Consider the following 24212-nt stretch of genomic DNA (forward strand, 5'->3'; position numbering starts at 1 on the left):
CTCATGTGTGAGAAGTTTTATTTCTGACAAGAATTGCCTACAACCAGTGAACTTGGAAGAATGAGAAGTGAGATTCAACTGTGAACCAAATAACTTTTCTTAAATTTACAAACACATCATACACGTGCGCTTAGACTTAGAAGGGGATTAAGGTTAGTTAAGTTAATAGAGATAAGTTAAAGTTTGATTCTGTTTTCATGTTTAAAGATAATTAAAAACAACGTATCTTTATATAACTACTTGTCCTGGTGAACGTCTATTGCTGCTGGGTTTTGGGGTCCTTTGGGCTCATAACACCATAGTCTGGCAATGTACATGGACCTCCATCCCATTCCATTCATTTTGGACCCCTTCATGAAGAGGGAAACTTCTCTGATAACTGCTAGGGCAGAGGTGTGTGGGATGGGCCACACCTGCATCTCATGCAGCAGTACCGAGAGCACCTTGCACCTGATGACCTTGTTCTTCCCCATTACTGAGAGGGAGTGTCATTCCCACAGACACAATTTCTGGTGGACATTTACAATTGGCTCTGACCAATCCTTGTAGCATGCCTCAGCCCCTCCAAGCCAGTTCCCTGACACCTTCAGGTAGTCAGATCAGACTGTGAAGAGGACAGCGGATTGATTTACCAAAGTGCATTGCCTCGCTTTTGTTCCAGTTTACCCTGGAACATAACATTGTATACTTCCGGGCCCAGCCACTTCCAGACTTGTGTCCAACTCAGCCGGTCTTCCGGAACTGGGGGATCTCTGTGCTGCTCCCTGTCTCCAGGAGCTGGGTGTCTCTGCACTGTCCTTGCCTCCTGATATTGGTGCTTTGTTTTCTACCAGTCTCACAATTTCACATCGAATGGTCTTGCTCATCTTACATTGGGAGTCATGTGTACAGTTTCCTTATCTGAAGCGTGAGAAGTGCACAAAGATTGTCAGACTTGTTTCTGGCGTGTTTTTAGCGGGTGATAGGAGGAAAGTTTGAATATGGATCTCTTGGTCATTAGAAAAAATGGAGGTGACCGTACAATATTATGAGAGGACACAGCAGCATGGATCGAGAGAGGATAATGCAAAGAAGTTGAACATCAACTGTCACAATTTCCCAATAACTGATCTGCTGCTTGAACTTTAAGAAATGTCTTCAATGAAAATGTAATATCCTTGGAATTCTCTACCCTGTTGAAGGTTCATTTGAAATGGTGATCCATGGACTTGTGATGAGTTTATTGTCCTACACATTCGTAGAGGGATCATATGCATTGAACTTAGATGTAGATACTTTGAAAAAAGTAGCAGACATTAAATTGGAAGTGGTAATAAATATGAAGGAAAGATTGAGAATAAATAATCTCCCTTGCAATTGGCGTACAATGTATTTCTTAAGATCAGAGGAATCCTGGAGCCAGGACAAAGTGATCCTGTGTTTCCCAAGGATTTGATTGAGTTGTTGGGGTAGTATGAAATGGAATGGCAGAAGGGTCTCCTGCTCCTTCGACTCCCTGCTTTCTGTCTTGCGATGCTGATTGGGTGCGCCTGTGTGTTCGGTCGCTCGCTGATTGGTTCCTTCAGTTGCGCGAGCTCAGTGTTGATTCGGTGAAGCCACTATTGGATGAGACGCTGGAGTAGGGTTGGATTGATGGGCGGGTTCGCGGGCTGATTGGCTCCTGCTGTGAGGAGGCGGGACGTTGGGGGCGACGTCGTCTGCTCGGGGTCCGTCGCGTGGCCGCGGGCGCGAATGGGAAAAAGTTGGCGTCGGCGCCGGGACATTCCTCAGCCGCGCGGTCCAGGGAAAATGGGCGATCCGCAGCCCGCCGGGCCCAACCCGGGAGCGGCCGGTACCGGCGGGGTGTTTGGGTGGAGCTGAGGGGTCGGTGGGAAGCCTGATGGCGCGGACAGGGCGAAGCCGGAGGCCGTGGGGTAACTGGCAGCGGGAAGGGGCGTGGGAGGGGCAAGAAGAAATTTTCGAAGTCTGGTTGGCGCATGCGCGGTAGATTTGTGACTTGGCGTTGGGTGCGCGCATGTGCGGCTGATACGCACGTGCCGACTGAGGGCCACTCAGCAAAGCCTTTGCGGAAGCGCCAACTGACAAATCGCGCATGCGCACAGAAATTAAGATGGCTGCCCCCCAGCCGATGGACCCTGAGAAACTGAATCACAAAGTCAATCCGCACTTGTTGGGTTTTACGTGTCCTGTGTCTCTGTTCTCGTTTGTCAAATCATTTGATTTTTAAAATAGGCTCGAAGACTTCAGGGCTCCTCCTACGCGGGAAAACTCCGACTTGCGTCCATTGTGGGAGCTTTTGGGTTTCATTACGGTCGCAAGTCGGGGAGGACCTGTCGGGGTCATTGGGTCGCTTAGGAAGGGATGGAAAACCAATCCATTTTTCTTTGCTTCCCAATGCTCATAGAATGAGTCTAATTCTATCAGTTTTTCCTGTTGTAGTATCACATTCTTCATAAAGTTAGATGTTATTTTTTTAAAGTTTAGTCACTTGAACAATTATGCTCCAATCCTTCTGATCCTGACGTACCATGAGTTTAAAATGTAATGTTTCTCAGTTACTTGTCCGAATGCCTTGAAAATATAGGAACTTTGGTGTTAACAATACAGAGTAAAGATTTCACCAATCCTTTTGAATTTATGATCTCTGGGATTTCTGGTCATGTTTTCTATTTAGGTTGGTGTATCTTGCAGACCTGTTTGGTTGCAGCAAGTAAGAAGTTATCACCTTGCAGCATCCACTGTGGCAGCACTACCAAATAAAGAGACACCCAAGGTGAGTGTAAAACAAAGACTGGCTTTACTGTTTTAAATTCCCCACGTGTGCTCGCTGGCCCACCCATTTCTGGTGACGTATCCCCCGACTTCCAGCTTTACGTCATTGCATCGTGGCATCACTCTCCAGTTGGATGCCGCTACGTGGAAGTGTAGGGCTCCTCAGCCCATACATGGTGCTAGGAGCGGGCTCTTTCTCAGCAGCTAATGGGAGTCCGTGCCATCTTGGACTATCCGAGTGTTGCAACGATTTGACCTCTTTTTGCTCACCCGGTCTCTTGGCGCACTACAATCTCAGTGTTTATAAAGGGGAAATTCTTTTAATGTTTCATTCAACTTTATTACAGAATTCTCCTTAGATTATCTGTGTAACATTGAAGGTTATGGGTTTTCATGAACAGGGATCATGATTTTACTCATAATTTGGTGAGCCAATAGATGGGACATTTTTTGCTCATGCCCCATGGGAATTGAAATAGAAATGATGTGACAAGATTAGGAAGGTTTGTTCACCCTTCTTTTTAAGGATGATTTTCATCTTGCTTGCTGAATTAAAATGTGATTTGTCAGTTCTTAATGGCAGCTGCCATATTGGCATTGCAAGGAGAGATGGGAAATGGGTCAGGTCCTTGGTGGTCCCAGTAATGCAACGTAGAAAGATGTCATGGGGCTGAATGTGGTTTAGGGAGGGAGAGGGTATTAATTTTTAGGAAACGTATGTGGCCAGACACCGATCAATATTTTTTGTCTAATAGAAACTCCTTCTGGTAGAAGCCATTTCCTACTTTGAACAGGCCCAATGTCATTATCCAAGTAAATATTGTTAAGAGCCCATCGGATCCCAAAACCCAGCAGCAATAGACATTCACCAAGTCAAGTCATTTTTAAAACAGAAGTTATTTTTAATCAAATTTAAACATGAAAATAGAATGAAACTTTAACTTAACTCTATACTTAACTAACCCAAATGAGCCCCCTTCAAATTCTAAGCACACATGTTTGTAATGTGTTTAAATTTAAGAAAAGTTATTTGGTTCACAGTTCAATCTCACTTCTCCTTCTTCCAAGTTCTCTGGATGCAGGCAATTCTTCTGCTGTGCACAGAATTGAACATTTCTAAATTTCACCAGGTTTTGGTGTTCAAAAGGTAAATGTTTTCCGTTCAGGAAGGTTCTTGTAGTGTTTGCAGAGAGTGATTTGTTGTTCCAGGATTTCCACAACTAAGGTACCTTCATTAGTCACCTCAATATCTGGCTGATGAAAATTGCCCCGTCAGGATCTTCCAGGTGGTAACTTCTTTCTGCAAGCTACTACAGAGTTCCATTCCTCATATTCCAAGCAACAGGAGTTCTTTCTTCTGCTCAAGCTGTTGTTAGATAAACAAAACCCAGGTGTGACTTTCCTCTAAGCATCCTGCAGAAAAGTACTTGTTGCCATCCTGACTCCATTTCCAAACAATGGTCATTAATTTTATGAAATCAGTTCGATTAACACCTACATTTGAATGTCCATAACATTCTCCAGTGATCTTCAATATTTATTCAATCTTTCAAATAAGATGTTTTAAGATGTATGTGTGTGTATGTATGTAACCTACTCTAAATCTTACCAAAATCCAAAATATTACCAAATTCTCCAAATATATTTATCCATTACAATATCATGCATTTAAGAGACTCTAAGACAGGCATACATGGGTGAAAGAAAAACAGGGTTGTAGCAGACACACCGCCACCATCAGTTCACACACTTACCTGAGACGTCGCGGGCTAACAGTGCTGGGCACCAAAGTACAGTGAGTGGATCAGATGAAGCCCCTGTCTAAAGGCACGGGGCACTAATGGCTTGTACCTTTAACCTGCAGGTCCTGTGGACCGGAAGGTGTTCACTAATGTTCTCATTGACAGGCAGGGAATAAAAGGTCCGTGTATGTCTGCAATAAACCACTCTTGAGTTGACAACCTTTGTATATGTTTGCCTTTATTTAGTAGCATCTTCCGCAGTAGCTGCTACAGGGTATTATTTTTTTGTTAGAAATATCAAGATCAATGCAACATCATGGGCCAAAGGGCTTGTACCGTGCTGTAATATTCTGTTATTGCTTGACTTTGAATATCTATTGTAAGCTCTGTGAGACTTCAATAATGTAGCAAATTTGCACAGCAACATTGCAGTCAAAAGTTTGTATCTCCTGTTTGACTTGAGCTTTTCACATTTTTACACAATGCTTTCTAGTTCTGGTCAGTAAGAAAATAAATATTGTGCATGTTGAATATGTCATGATGTCTGAAAGTAACACTGGAAAAGAGTCAGTAACACCAAGGTAAATAGCACCCTGTAGTGGCTGGTGCAGTTTCCTGATGGGCAGAAGTTATCCCTCAGTGGCTACAGTGATGTGAAAATGTGGGTAAATTATTTTGTATATGATTTATACATGGAAATATTAGTTGTTGTTTGTTCCAATTTCAGGTAGGTGTGGTTGAAAAGTGGGTAAGGATAGAAAATAGTTGGGGAACAAAAACTGAGGATTGCATTTGATGGTGTGAAAGTCAAAATGGAAACTCAGAATAAGGCTAATCTGATTAAGCAAGACAGCGGCTCTTATACTTCCACCAGAAGTGAATCTCAAATTGAATTTTGAGTCATTTACGGTGGGTAATTTCAAAGTCTGTGGATTGTAAGACTAAATTAAGAGCCCTTTTTCCCCTGGCTGTGCTGAAAGATTGTTTTGTTTATTAACTAAATCTTTCTGAGAGGGAGAATAGACTGAAGCTGCTTTCCTACACATTGGTGATGAATCTTGCAGTAGGATCTTTCAACTAATTACAGACTCCTAATTCCTCCCTGTCCTCGGGCATTTTCTCCTGCAATCTGCATCAGTCACCACCATCCAGCGATTCTCATGCAGGGTAAAGTTTCACAAACACCTCCTCCAACCATGTCTGTGCCCTCTGTGGCAGGAAACCCAATGCAGAGTAAATGACAGATTGGCTGAGCGCCTCCACTTTGATCACAATGGCCATCTTGGGTCATGGTCACAAGCCATTTTAAGTTCCATTCCATTCCCACACTGACCTTTGTCTTCTGCCTCCTCCATTGTCAGGGTGAGGTCAAATCCAGAGGAACCATGTCTTATTGCATTTGTGAATCGATAGTATGCATATGGAATTTTCCAAAATCATGTAACCTGCCCACGACCTCCCCCCTCCACAGGTTTCACTCTCTCTCCTGCTGATTCACCCAGTCGCCCTCGTATTTTCCCTTCCAAACCAGATGACTAATAAATGTGGGCAGAGAAATGGCAGATGGAGTTTAATTGAGACAAGTGTCTTGCACTTTGAGAAGAGTTGTAGTAGTGTTGCAATGAGGGATCTTGGGGTGCAAGCGCAAGCTCTTTGAAAGAGGCAACATAAGTGTAGGGTGTTAAAGAAAGTATTCTTCATTGAGCAGGGCATGAAGTTTAAATGTGATTAGGCCACATTATGAGTATTTTCTGCAAATCTAGTTGCTGCATGACAAAAGGAGTTCATCAGGGGCTTGCTTGGTGAAGAGCATTGGGTCTGAGGAGAGGTTGGACAAATTTGGATAGTTTTCTCTGGAGCATTGGAGGCTGAGAGATGACCAGGTTGGAATTTATCCAATTATTGTAATCATGGAGAGAGTAGATTTCTTCTACCCCCACCCCCGTGGGAGATGTAAAAAAACTATGATGCCCATATTGAACATGAGAGGGAAAAAGGAGAGAAGTGAGACAGGGTTTCGCACAGTGAGGTGGGGGTCTGGCCCACGCTGCCAGGATAGTGGTGAAATCACCTCGATTTTAGAGGCATTTGGTTGGGCACATGAACAAGAGGGAATGGGTGATGTGCATGGACCATGTGCTGACAGATGGGATTAATTTAAATGAGCATCATGGTCACCACAGACATTGTTCACCAAATGGCCAATTCCTGGGCTGCTCTGTTGGGTGATGATTCATCTCTTTTCAAGGATTGTTGCCGATGGGCAGTAAACTTTTCACAGAGGTCTATCTCCAATGAATGTATTTAGAACATTTCCATGAGTTAATTCCCTGTAGAACAGCAGTTTATCATTCAAGCTGTGTAGCCACAGCAATAATGCAAAATTTGAAGGCCATCATTACTGAATCCATTTTAATCAGCTTTCACCTTGTACAATGTTCAGTTGAGACAACAAAATCAAAATGCAACTTTTAACCTCTAGGAAAGATAGTAATCCTCTGTACCACAGAATTATTGCTGAAAAAATATTTGGAAAATTTTGTGAATTCAGCTTCCAAAGAGGTGATGAAGAGGAACCACAACATGATTTAAAAAATTAAACCCAGAACATTTATTAGAAGATGTTCATCACAATAAACATGTTCAGGTTCAGAAATGATCGATTCTAGAATGGCATGTGGCCGTAATAAAAGGAATGCAGGATAGATATATTCCAAGGAAAAAGGAATTAATGATTTGGATTGTGGTTTAAATGGTTTTGTAGCCAAATTTGCGGAGGTCACCAAGATAGGGGACAGAGTAGGAAGTGTAGAAACCGTAAAGTTGCAGAAGGATACAGACAGATTAGGAAACTGGGCAAAATGATGGCAGATGAGATTTAACACCGAGAAATATACAGTTGTACATTTTGGCAGTGGAAATAAACAGGAAGCATACTATTTGGATGGGATGAAAACTCAGACCTTGGATGTGCAAAGGGAACTGGGTGTCCTTGTGCAAGGAAGCCTAAAATTTAATGACCAGGTGAAATTGGTCATGAAATAAGCAAATGCTATTTCATGGCATTCATTTCAAGATGAATAGTGTACAAGAGTAAAGAGGTGTTAATGAGGCTCTATGGGGCACTGGTGAGACCTCATTTCAAGTACTGTGTGCAGTTTTTGGCCCCCTATCTGAGAAAGGATGTGATGTTGTTGGAGAGAGTGCAGAGGAGAATGACTAGGATGATTCCCAAAATGGAAAGGATAACGTACAAGGAGTGTTTGACAGCTCTTGGGTTGTATTCATTGGAGTACAGGAAATTAAAGAAGAAATCTCATGGAGGCATTTTGTATATTGAAAGGTTTAGATAGGGTGGATGCGGGAAAGGTGGTTCCCTTGGTGCGTGAATCGAGGAGAAGAAAATTAGAGGTTATACATATAAAACAGAGATTAGGAAGAACTTCTTTCTCCAGAGGGTCGGGGATCTGTTGAACCGCTGCCGCATACAGTAGTGGAAGCCAGATCGCTGGGAGTATTTAAACAAGAAATAGACAAGTATCTCGTTAGTTAGGGCATGAAGTGATATGGGAAAAGTCCGGAAATTGGAAGGAGTGTAAAGTAGTTTCGTGTCAGTTTACGGAACAGACTCGATGGGCCTTGTGGCCTGGTTCTGTTCCTTTGTCTTGGGATCTTGTTCTCATTTGAGAGAGATTATTTGAGCTAACTGAGAAAAATGAAGGTAAAATTCTAGGCAGTTGTTAGAGTAGGTTATTAGTTTGTCATCTCTATGTAAAACTCCAAAACTATCTGTCACTTTGGAGCAGTGCCGGTCCCTCCAACCCCTGAGGAACGTAGATTTTCTAATATGTCATGTGTTCTTTCAGCTAGAAATGATTCTCTTATTCAAACATGGCCAGAGGTCACTCGCATTTTATTTCAGCTTCACATCATTTTGGGTGGGTTTTCTGTTGTAAATGTGGCAAATTCCAATTTGGGAGTAGATTTCTTGTCACATTTTTCAGTGATGTATTTGAGAAAAATGCTGTTATGTGGACTGCAGCTCTTGAATGCAAGTGAGCTGCATTTGTTGTCCTTCCAATCCCATCTGCTGCCTGACAAGCCTTCAACCTGGCTCCTGCCCTTTCCAAACCTTGCTCAAGTGTTTCCCTCACCTTGTGACCCCATTATAATGGTGTGCAGACATGCAATAAGCCACCATATAAAGGCAGGGTCTATGAGACGCAGGCTTGTAATACCCCCGGATTATCAAAATCGCAAGCTTGGATTGGCAAGAGTTGGGCGTAGTCCACAGATCTGACAGCTGCTGTGCTTCACGGTTGCATATGGTTCTGATAAAAACTAGGGATTGGCGGCCTTGCAGAGATGATCGTCCCCTGAACAATTCCACTGTGCCTGACTGATACAATATTCCAAGTTTATAAGACTTCTCAGCAAACCTCCACGGCAAATATGCATTTGCTAAAATAGATCTAGTACGTCCTTACTATTGGATTCCATTTGAGTCTTCGGATGTCACGAAGACAGCAGTGATGCTCCCATTCGGCATGTTTGAGTTTCTGAGAATACCATTCGGTCTATGGAATGCAGCTCAGACGTTCCAGTGGTTCATGGACCATGAACTCACTGGCCTTGGGTTTTTTTTGGTGCTTGTGTTGATCGAGGAGATTCTGGTTGTAAGTGTGGATGAAGAGGAGCACAAGAGCTCCTCTTATCTCATTGTTTCCAAGGCTTGAGGAATGTGGCATCGTGATCAATCCCAGAAAAGTGTTTCTGGTGCTTCTGATCTTGTATTGTTGGGACCTAGAGTTATGAAACATGGTATTTTGACTGATGAATGGAAAGTGTATAGAATTTGAGAATTTCCAAACCCCCCCCCCCCTTTATGTTTGGCCAGTTTTGATGGTTTTTAGGTACAATGAATTTTTATTGCTGTTCCCTGGTGAATGCTGCAGCATCTCTATTACCTCTTGCTGAACGACTCAAAGGATCTGATGTCTGCTTCAAAAAGACATTAACTTTGGGAGACGATGCTGTTTATACTTTCCATGATGTGAACACTTCTAAGCTTGTACATCAAATGCCCAAGGCCTTGCTCTCTTACCACAGATGTATCTGTCAGTGCTGTGGGAGTAGTGTTCGAACAACGAGTCTGTGGGCAATTAGAACCTCTGGTGTTTTGTTTCACCCAAGCGGTCACTGGCTCAGGCAAAGTACTGTACATTTGGGCAAGAACTCTTAGCTATCTATCTCGCAGTGAAACATTTCAGGTTTTTTTTAAATTTAGAGTTTTGTATACAGTTCAATATAATAACAGAATCGTATCCAAATGATACATTGATCAAAATAGAATAAAAAATAAATGATTGTACTGTACACAAAAGTGAGAAGAGAAAAAAATAAAAAAATACAGATCCAGGTGCAAAGCTACTGTATTAACTATTCCCTCCCAAAAGGAAAGGCAAGATATTAATAAAATATTAGATTTAAACCAACATGATAAGGTTCAACCATTAAGATTAAAGTAAAGTGGTGGGGTGGAGAAGTGAAAACATCAAATATCCAAACCCATAATATCTAAATATGGATTCTGTATTTTGAAGTATGTATCATATCCACTTCTAATATTATAAGTCACCTTTGCTAAGAGAATACAATTTTGCATTTCCCCACAATCAATTTTAAGATGGGATTCAGATTTCCATGGAATTGCTATACATCTCCTGGTCACTGCCAATGCAACTTATAAAAATAATTAATTGTTTTTTGAGATCTTGAATTAGTCTTCCAAATCATATACATTTCCCAAAAGTAAAAGCTCAGGTGTTAATGGAAAAGAGTTTTATAATTTGTTCCAAAAACTTGCCGACATCTTTCCAAAATGATGTCACCTTCAGACATGACCACAGAGAATGTATAAACGTACCAATTTCTGTGCCACATCTGAAACATAAATTTGAAAAAATTGGAATAAATTAATTGATGTAGCATTAAATATAATTGATGAATAAATTTGTAATTAACTAATCTATCAAAAACATTAATTACTGTCCCAACAAATGTCAGACCAGCAAAAAGGGTCAATTTCAGTTCCCAAATCCAATTCCCATCTTTCTTTTGATTTATTCAAGTCTGGGTTCGGAGATTCCTCTTGAAATAGTAGATACAATTTTGAAATAAATTTCTTTGTAATTCTCTCTAGAATCCCAATTTCCAATTCAATATTTCAGCTCTTTATTGGAAGGTCATCCTTTGACCATTTATACAGACCACCAGCCTCTTATGCATACTGTAAGTACAAGCACACATCTCTACTTGCCCAGAGAGATTTGGCACTTGGACTTCATCCTACAATTTTCATCGGACACACAGCACATCTGAGGAATGGTGAATGCTGTGGCTGGTGCCTTATCCAGGCGCGACATTACATACAACTATTGCCATCGATTTCACTGCCATGGCTCATGCACAGCACACTGATGCCGATTACATCAGGTGAAACCAGATCAACTCTGGTCTCCATCTTCAAGATGTGACCCTGGATGAATCGGGTGAAAAGTTGGTCTGTGTTTTTTTTTTCCCCCAACAGGAAGGACTCTGCCGTTTGTGTAGCGGCTATGAGGCAGGGGATTTTCTCTTCACAATCTATCTGTTCCTGGTAGAAGAGCATCAATCAAACTGGTTAAGGAACATCTTACCTGGCTTTGTGTTAAATAGAATGTTGGATTACGGGCAAGGACTCGCTTGCTGGGTCAACACCCTAAAGTCTCCAGGCACATGAAATTCAAGCTGGATGATTTTGTTGTTTTGGATTCCTATTTCCAGCACGTGCACCTTGTGGCTTGGAAGGTCCACTTCCGCCATCTCAGCAATATACTTATCTGCTCACGTGTGAGGACTGGACTACCAGGTGGCAGGATGTAATTCCTAACATTGGCATCTCTGCAGAGACAATTGCTTGGGCTTTTGTGGACCATTGGATTCTTTTGATGTTCTGGGCACTATTACAACAGATCAAAGGTCTCAGTTCGAATCAGCATTGGTCCGAGCTCTCACTAATCATCTGGGCACGACCTGAACTATCGCTAAGCATTTCAGGCCAACAGCTTCTTTGAGAATTTTAATTGACAATCGAAAGCAGGTGGCAATGCATCTACATGGAGCGAACGTTTGGCCATGGTTCTCCTTTGCATGTCTACTGCTGTTAGGGCAGATCATGGATGTTTAGTGATAGAGCTAGTCAATGGCTGTATGGTGACCTTGCCAGGTGAGTTTGTGAATCTGAGTCCAGGCACAGTGCTCCACGAACAGGTCAGTTATCTTGATTGTCTTCGAGAGAATGATGTGGCAGAGAATGATTCCAACTGAAACGGTATCTTCTTATGAACCAAAGTAGCAACACCTCGAGCTTTCGAATTAAATGGAGATGAAAAACATGTCCGACCCAATCTATTTTCATTTTCATATGTTCTTTCTCAGACAAATGAGTTTCTTGCAAAAAAGCAAGATCAACCTTCCTTTTCTTTATATATGCCAATATTCCCTTCCTTTCAATCGGATTATTGTCCTTTAACATTAAAGATCACAAAATTTAAATGAGCCATAACTTAATTTCTTCCTGAGATTGACACTTAACACAGCAATTACAATTATATATATATATTAAAAAAACCCAAACCCCACCTTTTGAAAGAAGAAAATCCTGTAAAAAACCTATGAGTATAAGAGTCGGATCCCCCTCTGTGAACCAGGTGCAGTTAATTCCACAAGTGGCAGATGACTTTAGAAGTAGCAGAGACGACCACCACCCCCTAACCGAACATTAAAACCCATCAGTCATCCCAGTGATAACACCCACATTGAGCTTGAGCTTCATCTTCAACATCACTCACCAATTCCTGTTCCCTTCCCAATCTTAACCTTAACCTCAGGCATTTTCCCCATCGATTTCTTAAAGTTTGGGAAGGAATTCGGAAAATTTAATGCACCAAAAGGACACTCAAATCATTGAGACTGATCTGGCCCATAAATCACCTTAAATACCGATGGATACCGAAAGTAAACTTATACCCTTTCTTCCACAGCACTGCTTTGACCAGATTAAACTCTTTCCATCACTTAATAATCTCCTGACTTAAATCAGCATAAAATAAAACCCTATTTCCTTGATACATCGTAGGGCTTTGATCAAGGCGAGCTTTCTGAACCACAAGCCGCAAATTCATTTCTCTATCCTGATATTGCAAACATCTTAAAAGAACCGCTCTTGATATTTGACCTGGAAAAGGTTTTCTCCTTAAAGCCCTCTGAGCCCGATCTAAAAAAATTCAACTCCAAATATCTCTGGAATCCTTTTCCAAAAATAATTTTACAGGATCTGAACCTTCAATATCTTCCGGCAGACCAACTATCTTAATGTTATTACGACAACTTTGATTTTCCAACGAATCAATGTTTATAACAAATCTCTCTTCTGGACATCCCAGCCTGGAAATAAATCCTCAATATGATCCATTCTCTCCGTATAATGGTACACACAGTCCTTACAGTCAATAAAAACTTCTTCTATCCTCTTAAATTGATCTTGTCCATTGTCTGCTGTTAAACTCTTATTAATATCAACTTGAATAGATGTAATTTCTTCACACATACCAGCCATTTATTTCCTCTATAACAGCAAATTGATCATTTAAAGTTTCAAAACCTTAGTTCACAGAAGACATAATCTTTTCACTTGGTTGGATCAGTTCTGTAGACATGAAGTTGACTTCCATCCCTGTTACAGGGGCCTTGAAGACTGGGGAAGGTGTCTGTGGTAAAACAACAGCTTTCATTGGAGAAGGAGATGTTCTTAAAGCCTAAGGCCTTCCTTCAGTGAGTCCAACTGCAGCAAGTAGTCATTCTTGCTCTTCTTCTTCTCGAACTTCTGAGTTGTCCTCCTCCACCTCTTCCCTTCCACCTCCTACCTGGCAGCCAGACTGTGGATCAGATCCAGAAATTCTTTCAAGCGAGAACATCTTCAGATGCGCCACTGCGTACAGGCAGTCCCCTTCCTGGTAACTCGTGCTTGCATTCGGGCACTCACGCCCCACTCTACTTAGTCAAACCTGGCTCGTGCTCCTCCTGGCCCGGCCAAAGATCTCGGTGCTATCTTGCATCTCCGGATGTGCAGAGGATATAGACGTTTCTTCCAGCTGCTCCCGACTGATACATTGAGGCTTCAGATCCATGTCTAACTGGTCTTGAGGTTCCTTCTGGAAGGTCGGCCTTGCTTCTTCTGTACTTTTCACAAGTTGACAATCTAGTTTTTTTCTAAGTTCCTTGTTATGATATGGTATTGTATGTACTGACCAGTACAGGCACGGGCTGCCCCCCCCTCCTGATGACATCCTCTCCTAGACTCCTCCCTGAACTCCTCCCCTGTGACCCAGGCAATAAAGGTTGAGCCACCTCTTCCTTCCCTTCACTTTCCTCACTTGGACCCGGGTCTGCAGTCTTGTGTGGAATAAAGCCTATCGTTCCACTCAGTCTTTGTCTCTGTGATTATTGGGGCAACTGGTCGTGCCCAACACTGCTTTTTTCCTTTCCTCATTTCCAGAATCCTACTGTAGTAAATTACTGTTCAAAACATTGATAAAGTCAAAAAAGTCACTACAGTTCGAGTATTGAACAGTTCAGTCAGGGAGAGGTGTCTTCTCACGTCATTTTCCGATGCCCTCTTTCTATGACCCCCCCCTCCCCTCAGCTGATCCTTGAACACCATCCAATCCAAGGACTCGAGGCAGTCCTGTAGCTGTCTTCCATCCCGTGACCACCTTCTGGTTGTCCTGATCTCGTGTGTTGTGAGCAATTTTAGGCCCCATTTCTAAGAGAGGATGTGATGGCCCAGACTTGTTTTACAAGAATGACCCTGGGGATGAGAAGAATAATGTTGGAGGAGCATTTGATGGTTCTGGGCCTGGACTCGCCCGAGTTTAGAAGGATGAGGCAGGACCTCATTGAAATCTGATGAATAGTGAAAGGGCTGGATAGAGAGGATTTTGCCAGTAGTGGGAAAGTTTAGGACCAGTGGGCACAACCTCAGAATAAAAGGATGTCTGCTTAAAACAGAGATGGAGAAACCTTTTCATCTGGAGCAGTGATTTTCAAACTCCACCTCCCCGCCTCCCCCTCTCCCCAACACCGGCTCATATTCCACTAAATCCCTGTGCCAGAAGTTCTCTGTTAGTAAGGTATTAATTAATGTGGTATGTGATTGGAAAGAAAAAGTTTGAAAACCACTCTTTTAATTGTACGTCATTGACTTGTTCTGTGTGTGATTTCATAACTCCAGAGGAAATGGACAAATGACAATTTTTTTCAAGTAACATTTTTCCTTCACAATTGGGTCCACTGCAGTCTTTCTCAGCCTTTTTTCCCATTCATATGCCACTTTAAGCAATCTCTTACTCATTTTTCGAGACTCCAAGGAATAAAGTCCCAACCTGTTCAACCTTTCCCTGTAACTCAACTCCTGAAGACCTGGCAGCGTCTTAGTAAATCTTCTCTGCACTCTTTCAATCTTACTAATACCATTCCTGTAGCTCGTTGATCAGATCTGCATGCAATACTCCAAATTTGGCCCCACCAACATCTTATACAACCTCACCATAACCTATTTTCTATATGTTAATTAATGAAGGCCAAGATGACAAAAGCTGTCTTTAGAACCCTGTCATCCTGTGACACCACTTTCATGGAATTATGTAACTGTGTTTTATCTCTTGCTGCCGATTTGTATAACTTCTCTGTTCAATTTCATAATGTTGCCTTCTAGACTATTTTATTGTGCCCCTTGATCTAGAGAGTTCTGGCAGAGCAAAACAATTTGTTTTCTTTCATCAGGTCAAATTTTGTCACATTAATCCAAAAACAAGTATTTTCACCATTCCTTCATTTCAAATTCTCTGATGCTGTCATATTGTACCTCACAGTGACGGCATCATGTTTGTCTTGTTTATCTTTTACTCCTCCATCCAGGCAGATGTGCTAATCAGCGAGTCGACTCCACTCATCCAGCATCACTGCCATTTCTGCTGCTCGGGCTTTTCATCCCAAATATTCACTTTGTTATTTCCCCTCTTCTTTTTCTCAGCAAAGAGAATCAGGTTTGTTTGATCATCTTTCTGAATCCCAGTGAAAGGTTATCGACCTGAAGGTTTTAACTCCGATTATTTTTCCAGTAGATGACCTGCTGAGTATTTCCAGCATTGAGTTTTTATTTAACTGCCTTGGTGTATTACTGAGTGCTTTGAATGGTAGAAGAAATATGGGTTGGGTTAAGTGGATATGTTTCGATCATGGATTGGGTTTAGAAAAATAGACGTAAAAGGGGAGGGTGCATGGAAATAGTTAAATCATCTTTTAAAATTGTTTTTTGAGCTATGATTGTTTTCCGATCTATGCGCAGTGTTCAGAATTAAAAATTTATTGTGATTAACATGTCACAAAATTTGTTGTTTTGTGGCAACAACACAGGTGCAAATATTGTTCTAAATAACATTTTAAAAAAAGAAATCCATTTGTGCAAAATGAAGAATAAGTGAGGGAGTGACTGTGGTTCCTTGTCCATTCAGAAATTTGATTGGAAGAGGGGGAAAAGCTGTGTTTGTACCATTGGATGTTTGTCTTCAGGCTCCTGCACCTGTTTCCTTGGTGATAGCAGTGTGAAGAAGGCCTGGTCTGGGTGGCGAGGGTCCTTGAGGATAGAGATTGTTTTCTTGAGACTCTGCCTCTTGGAGAAGTCATTAATACATGGGCTAAGGATGAAAGGGGAAAAGTTTAGTGGAAACATGAGGGGGAGCTTCTCCACACAAGGTGGTGGGAGAGTGGAACAAGCTGCCAGCTACATGAAGAAATGTGAGCTCCATGTTAGCATTGAAGAATTTGGACAAGTTCAGGGATACGAGGGTGTTGACAGGCTCTGGACTGGATGCTGGTCAGTGAGACAAGGCAGAATAAGAGTTCTTCAGTTGGTGCGTTAAACCATAAGACAGACAGCTGTGTACTCACCCATTTAATGGACTGCGCTTGGTGCAGCGTGCCGAGGAATGGCACGTTGATCTGTGGAGTCTCCTGCCGGAAAGTGTGGGATACTCACGGGGCTTAATTTAAACCTGCCGGCAGCAAACACTTCATGATGTCCCACCTTGTCTCGTGGAGCCTGGCACATATAACCATATGACAATTTACAGCACGGAAACAGGCCATATCAGCCTTTCGAGTCCATGCCATTTCACATGAACCACTCCACTCCCTAACCATTCCCCAGCCCCTTCCCACGCTCTGCCCATATCTTCCAACCCCCTCATATCCATGTACACATCCAACCTTCTCTTCAATGACAGAAAGGACTCTGCCACAACTATCTCTTCTGGAAGATCACTCCATTCTGCCATCACCACATAAGCATCTTATAACATTTCTCCTAAAGTTTTGCCCCCTTACCCTTAACTCATGCCCTCTTGTTCAAACCCCCCCCCCCACCCTCAGGGGAAAGAGTCTACTCATGTCGAGTCTATCTATTCCCTTCATAATTTTAAATACTTCGATCATAACTCCCTTCAACCATCGACGTTCCAATGAATAAAGTCGCAGTCTCCTTGATCTTTCTTTGTATTCTAGATGTTGTAAGTCAGGCAACATTTTTGTAAATCTTCTCTGCACCCTCTCCACCTTAACTATATCATTCCTATAATTTGGAAACCAGAACTGAACACAATTCTCCAAACCTGGCCTCACCAATGCCTTAAATGCTAGTCTATGCTATGATTTATGAAGGCCAGCATGCCATATGCCTTCTTAACAACCCTGACTACCTGGGAATCCACCTTCAGTGAACTCTGTACCATAACTCCAAGATCCCTCTGTTCCTCTTCATTCCTCGACCCCCTCCCCTTAACTGCATAGGTTCTATTTATATTATTTTTTCCAGAATGCAGCACCTCACACTTGTCTACATTAAATTCCATCTGCCATCTTTCAGTCCACTTTTACAAACAAACCAAATCCTGTAATCCAAGAAAACCTTCCTCACTATCCACCAGTCCTCCTATTTTCATATCGTCTGAATATTTGTTTACCCAGTTAACCAACCCTCATCCAAATCATGAATATAAATAATAAACAACAGGGGACCCAGCAGCGATCCGTGAGACACACCGCTCGTCACAGGCTTCCATGCTGACAGACAGTTGTCCACCATGACTCTCTGCTGTCTATGTCCCAGCCACCTCTGAACCCATCTCACTATCTATTAATCCCTAGTGACTGAACCTTCCTAAATAACCTTACATACAGAACCTTATCAAAAGCCTTACTAAAATTCAAATAGATCTCATCAACCAGCCTACCTTCATCCACTTTTCTTGTCAACTCTTCAAACAAATCAACAAGTTTCGTCAAACATGACTTTCCCTTCACAAACCCATGCTGGGTGCCCCTGATCTATCCCTGCCTATCCAGATATTTGTATATACTATCTCGAAGTATACCATACATAATCTTCCCCACTCGGAAGTCAAACTTACTGGCCGATAATTACTTGGCCTCCACCTACTGCCTTTTTTCAACAACAGAACTACATTTACAACCCTTCAATCCTGCGACACCACACCCTCCTCCAGTGATCTTTGAAAAATCACTGTCTGAGCCCCCGCTATTTGTTCCCTGACCTCCCTTAACATCCTGGGAAAATTCCAATCAGGACCAGGAGACTTATCCTCCGCTATTGACCCTGGAAGCTCCAAAACCCTCTCTTTACTAGTCCCTATTCTTTCCATAACTAAGCTATTCACCTCATTTATCTCACATAGTCCAGTGTCCCTTTCCCTTGTGAATACAGAAGAGCAAAAAATTGTTCAATATCTCCCCCATCTCATGCAGCTCCTCACAAACACATCGTCCACCGTTCCCATTTTCCAGTGGACCTACCCTATCTTTAACCCTCCTTTTACTGTTCACGTATCTGTAAAAACCCCAAGGATTCACTTTCACCTTATTTCCTATGGACACCTCATACCTCTTTTTGCCTTTCTAATTTCCCTCTTGAGGTTCTTTCTGCAATCTAAGTAAGGATCATACATCTCATCAATCTTTTGTTTCTTATATTTAGCATGGGCCTCCCTTTTATCCTGAATCGTTCCTAATTTTTCTAGAAAACCACGGCTCCCTTGAACTTTTAGTCTTGCCTTTCGTCCGATCTGGAACATAAAGATCCTGTAATCTCACTGACAGGCGGTGAGAATGGTGTTTTTACCATGGCCGTTGGGGTAAAAATACCCATAAATGTGTCCCACCATTTACCTATTACAGCAAAAAGGCAGGAAACAAAAAAGCCGTCTACCATTAATGGCCTCGGCAGCTGGGACAAGTATGGGCCTATTGTATCTACAAGATGACGCTGGTAAGCACAAGTTTCTTGTAGGCACAAGTTTCTTGTAGACACAAGTGCTGAGGTCGGTTGGCTCCTGCCAACCTACTTTGAAATAAAAACCACAATAAATAACAACTCCAAGTTCACCGGTGTTTATCAATTCTTATACTGTGCACAGAATTCAACATTTATGAATTTTCACCAAGCTCTGGTACTTAAAAGTAAATGTTTACCCTCCAGGAAGGCGCTTGTTGGTTTCAGAGAGGGATTTCTTGCTCATTGGACACACAAAAACTGATTCCCTCTGATCAGCCACTTTGGGGTCTTGCCAAAGAAATTCGACCCATCAGGGTTTTCCAAATGATAACCTCTTCTGCAGGTCACCATTGAGTTCCTTTTGTTTCCCTTATTTCAGGTGAAACACTCGAGCCAGCTATTTCCTCTTGTATGGACGACAAAGTTTTTCAACAGGCTGAACTGAGAACTCACAACCCATCTTCAAAATGGGGTTTCAACAAGATGCCAGCTTGCCATCTCTCTCTCTCTCTCTCTCTCTCTCTCTTTTAGAAAAAAGCCTATTTGATCTCTCTGCTTGCAAAACCACATGACCTTCTTCGAACAGCAAACAGGTACAAGCCAGATGACTGCACTGGACCCAAACTTTTGAATCCAATCATCTCTTGCTTTAAAAACAATAATCCATTTACACCTGCTTTTGAAATTATTTAGCAAAACAGTCTCCTTGTTTTGTCTTTGCAAAGGCTCTCGGCGCCTGCATGACTCACTCTCAACAAAGCTCCTGCATTTTAAATAAAAGCTTTTTTGTGAAGTGTTTATGTTTGTTTGTAACCTACACAACTCCTATAATCCATCTCTTTCAAAAACCTATCTATATACAATGTAAAATATATAATCTGTCACAGGACAGATGCAGCAGAGGAGTTGTGATAAAATCAATGGTGTCCTTGCAAAAGAAAAAAGTGGGAAGAGGTATAATCCACTTGGCTCTGGTGAGTGGAGTTTGTATTAATTTGAAACTTGAACCTATCTCTCTATTCCAGGAGACAATTTACTGATATTTAATTAAAAAGTGTCCTATCACACAAAATTGATTTTTTCCTGCTGTAAGACAGATAGATTCGCCATTGGCAGAAATTGCCTGAAATGCCTCTGGCAGACAGAGAAAGTCTGAGTGCTCCCCCACCCACGCCACCCCGAACCCTGGGCCAAGTCACTGAGTGTCTGTGGATTCTCTTTCAATGCTCACAGACCAATCCACGTCATTGGCAATGCAAGGCCCAGGTTTGAACCTCTGACATGATGAGGAAACATTTAGCACCCACTCGTATCCCAGATCTGATACCTAACACCCTTTTAGCCAGTTTTGAACCAGTCTCTAGCAGTCCATGGGCTGGTGTGAGTTCCTTGACTGCTTTGTCCAGAAGCCCACAGCCTGTGTGGGTTCCTCTCCTCAAGTCACCAACAGCCTGCCACCTATGTGGGTCTTTCACCTGCAGAACCCCTCACTGGTCTGCTTCCTTGGTCACTGACCTATGGATTGAATTCTCTGCTTCTGAGATGTTGGTGGGGTGTGGTCTTTCTGTTTTCTGGCGCCCTGCACTAGTCCTCCACTTCCACAGAGTTCGCGGTGTCGAGGAAATCTAACAAATCTAAATTAAAAAAATTCAACTGAGAGGAGAATCTCACATGTCTAGAGGAATGGAATGGGCATTATTACAAACTGAAGCCTAATATTTGAATAGTCAGGTGCCAAATTTGCAAAAGCATAGAGTATATATTTATCAAGCTATATGTATTTTTTTCCAAAGGAATACAACTTTGAATATTTCCATGTCATATTGGCATCCCTAAAAAGTTAACATCTGATTTCCAAGAAAGTGCAAAACATTTCCTCATCACCGCTAACACAATTTGACAATTTCAATTGATACATTAGTAGTTTTAATTTGGGGCTTGTTCCTTCAGTATTTCCTAATACAAATAAGGTTGGATTTTGCGGAAAAACATCTCCTGTAACTTGTTCCAAAAATTTTGTAATTCTCCCCAAAAAGATCTTGCATTAGGACAAAGATAAGTTGAATACAAGAAAGTTGCGACATCTTCACCACACCTAAAAGTTTGATCTGATAATTCTGATTTTATTCTATTCAATTTCACTGGTGTAAGAAGTAACTGTAGAAGAAAAACTAGTTGTGAATTCCTTCCTCACTGCTGCAGAGTGGATCTCTGGTCAATAGTTCCAGACTGCTGAGTTGAAGTGAATTAATACAACTCCGCTGGATCAAGTGATCTCTATTGGAAATCAGCTTCTTGAGGAGCTTTTCAAATCCAACAGCCTGAGTCACCTGACTCCAGGTGCAGCTTTCAGAAAAATCCTTGCTGACATCTGCTACATGACTGATGTAAAAACAATTATACTGAACTAATTTATATCTTTCATTGAGATCCTTATATGGACCTACCCATATTTGACAATCAATTACAATATTCAGATCCATTTCCCACGTTTTTCTAGACTTATGAACTCCTCATTTAAAAGTTCCTACTTGTAATCAAGAGGACATAATCGAAGTAAACTTTTTAACAATTCCTCTTTATAAGGAATTTCTATTTCAGTACAAACATGGTTGGTCCTAACTTAACCTTCAAATATGCTCTTAGTTGGAAATAGCAAAAAAGATTGCGATGAGTTATATGATATTTATTTCTCAGTTGCTCAAATGACATTAATTGACCCCTTTTATAACAATCTTCAACATTTATAATCCCCTTACGAAACCAGCTATCCAGAAATTGATGATCCTTTGAAAAAGAGACGAGGATTTTGAATCAAAGCCATTCTGGGAGATGTACATTCACTTACACCAATCTCATCATTTATTTTATTCCATATGATAATCAAATGTTTCAACAATTGTGTATCTTTATCACCAACCATTAATTTCGTTTCCCACTTGTATATAAATTCTGCTTTTCTCTCTCCTATTTTATTTGATTCTATTTTAACCCTTTCAAAAAAGTAAGCAATAATTCTCATTTGAGCTGCTCCATAACAATTTTTAAAATGAGGAAGCTGCAGTCCTCTCAATGCAGAATATGTATCGGGTCACTTAACATGGAATTCAATCGGAAATGGGTTCACGTGACATAAACTCATGATGCAGACTGTTTTCTGAGAATGGAATACAAGAGGAGGGTTGTCTAGGTCTTCTGCAGGATAGAGATCACAAGATATAGGAGCAGAAGTAGACCCGTCGAGTCTGCTCCACCATTCTTCCACTCATCCCTACTCCCCAGCTTTCTCCCCATTACCCTTGATTCCTTGACGTATCAAATACCTGTCAAAATCTGCCTTAAATACACCCAATGACCTCAATTGCACAGATTCACGATCCACTGACAAAATCAATTTTTCTACATTTGTTTTAAATTGACACCCTTATATCCTGTAATTATGCTCTCCTGTCCTAGAATCTCCTACCAATGGAAACATCTTTGGCATATGTACTCTGCCCAAGCCTTCCAGCATTTGAAATGCCTCTGAGGTCCCCCTTACCCTTCTGTACTCCAACTAGTACAGTCGAAGAGTCGACAATTGTTCCTCATACACTAACCCTTTCATTCCTGATATCATTCCAGTAAATCATCTCTGATCTTCTCAAACACCAGCACATCTTTTCTCAAATACGGCACCCAAAATTCTAATTCTGATTGAATGGAAAGGGAATTCTCCAACGACACAAACACAACAGTGAAATGATATTATGTCTTGTTGATATTTACAAAAAATTAATGAACGATCAATTAATAATTTTCAAAAGATACTGGGACCCATTAATGGACTATTATCATAACCTAAAGAATTCGGATTGTTCTGAAGCTTGATGCTGTGTTACGAGACCAGAGGATCCCAAAACCCAGCAGCAGTAGATATTCCCCTAGACAAATGGGGACTTAAACAAAAGCTGATTTTAATTATCTTTAAACATGTTTAACTTATCACTATTTTACTAACTTACTTTACCTAACTTACCCCCCCTCCCTCTTCTAATTCTAAGTGCACGTGTGTGTAATGTGTGTGTAAGTTCAGAAAAGTTCTTTGGTTCATTGTTCAATCTCACTTCTCATTCCTCCAAGTTCACTGGTTGCACGCCATTCTTCTACTGTGCATAGAAACCAGGTTTGGTGCTCAAAAGGTAAATAATTACTGTTCAGGAAGTTTCTTGTTGGTTTTCAGAGAGAGGTGTGTTGTTCAAGGAAGTATTAGGGTGTTTTTGACTCAACGTACCAGCATCTGAAGTCCGTTATCTCTTCAGAAAAGCTCTGATAGCATTAGCGTGGAGCAGAGCTGGACCAGGATTTTGCAGGTATTTAGGGGAGTGTGTGGGCAGGGTTTGTTCTGGACCAACAATCTCACCAAATGACTCTGCTTGAAATCAAGATTCAAACCATTTTGAGGAATACAACAGGAATTGTTCAACAAGAGCCTGGTGATCCCTGAGGAGAGTTTGCTTTCAATAGTGGAAATGATTTTTTTTAAACCCTGTTAATATTCCTGATACAGATCTTTGTATTTAACTTTCAGGTTGCTATCTGTTGTTAACTTGGAGGCCTTTAATGGGGTGACTGGGTGGAATCTTTGCTTTAACCAAGCAGTTCTCTTGCAATTTTCCAGCTGTAGGATGCGGTGCAGTTGCTTGCAAGTTTAGCAAGTGGGATGATGATGTGAAACTGCAAGTCACAGCGTCATTTTTGTTTTTGAAAATGCAGATGTGAAATTTTAACTTTGGTCTCCTTGGTTTGCTTAAGTTTACAGAGGAGACGTTGGGTCAAGCTGAGAAGACAGAGTTGGATGCCCATTTGGCGAATCGGCTGGGCAAAGCAGAAAGCACAAAATGAGGGGCTGAAAAAATAATGAAACAGACTGAAGTGCCGTTGAACCCAAACCCAGGTCAAGAATTTAATTTTGTGCTATGTACTTAAGAGACCAAACGATTTGGGCTTTTAGTGGTGACCTATTTAAATGAAAAAAATCTGATTAGGATTAAAGTTTTTGGAATGTTTGGAAGGTGCCACAAAAAAATGGAGCATATAAATTAGATGTTGTAATTAAGGTAAATGAACAATACAATGAGCCTGGTGTCACAGTGCCTCCCTCTACCGTACATCACCATTAAACGTTCTCCCCAATATGAACCTGATGTCAAAGTATCTGACACAGTTAATTGAACATCACTGTTAAACCATCTCACGAATGTGAATCC

General features: G+C 41.5%; 1 long non-coding RNA gene across 1 annotated transcript in view; it reads left to right on the forward strand.

The window, feature by feature from the left end:
* The first annotated feature begins 2688 nt into the window (after positions 1-2688).
* LOC138750792 (uncharacterized) overlaps positions 2689-24212 on the forward strand; it is an 87424-nt gene continuing 65900 nt past the window's right edge. Inside the window, exon 1 of the long non-coding RNA XR_011349507.1 lies at positions 2689-2773. This is a non-coding gene — a long non-coding RNA (uncharacterized lncRNA). The remainder of the gene's footprint in view (positions 2774-24212) is intronic.

Source organism: Narcine bancroftii, unplaced genomic scaffold, assembly GCF_036971445.1.
Source record: "Narcine bancroftii isolate sNarBan1 unplaced genomic scaffold, sNarBan1.hap1 Scaffold_269, whole genome shotgun sequence".
Lineage (NCBI taxonomy): Eukaryota > Metazoa > Chordata > Chondrichthyes > Torpediniformes > Narcinidae > Narcine > Narcine bancroftii.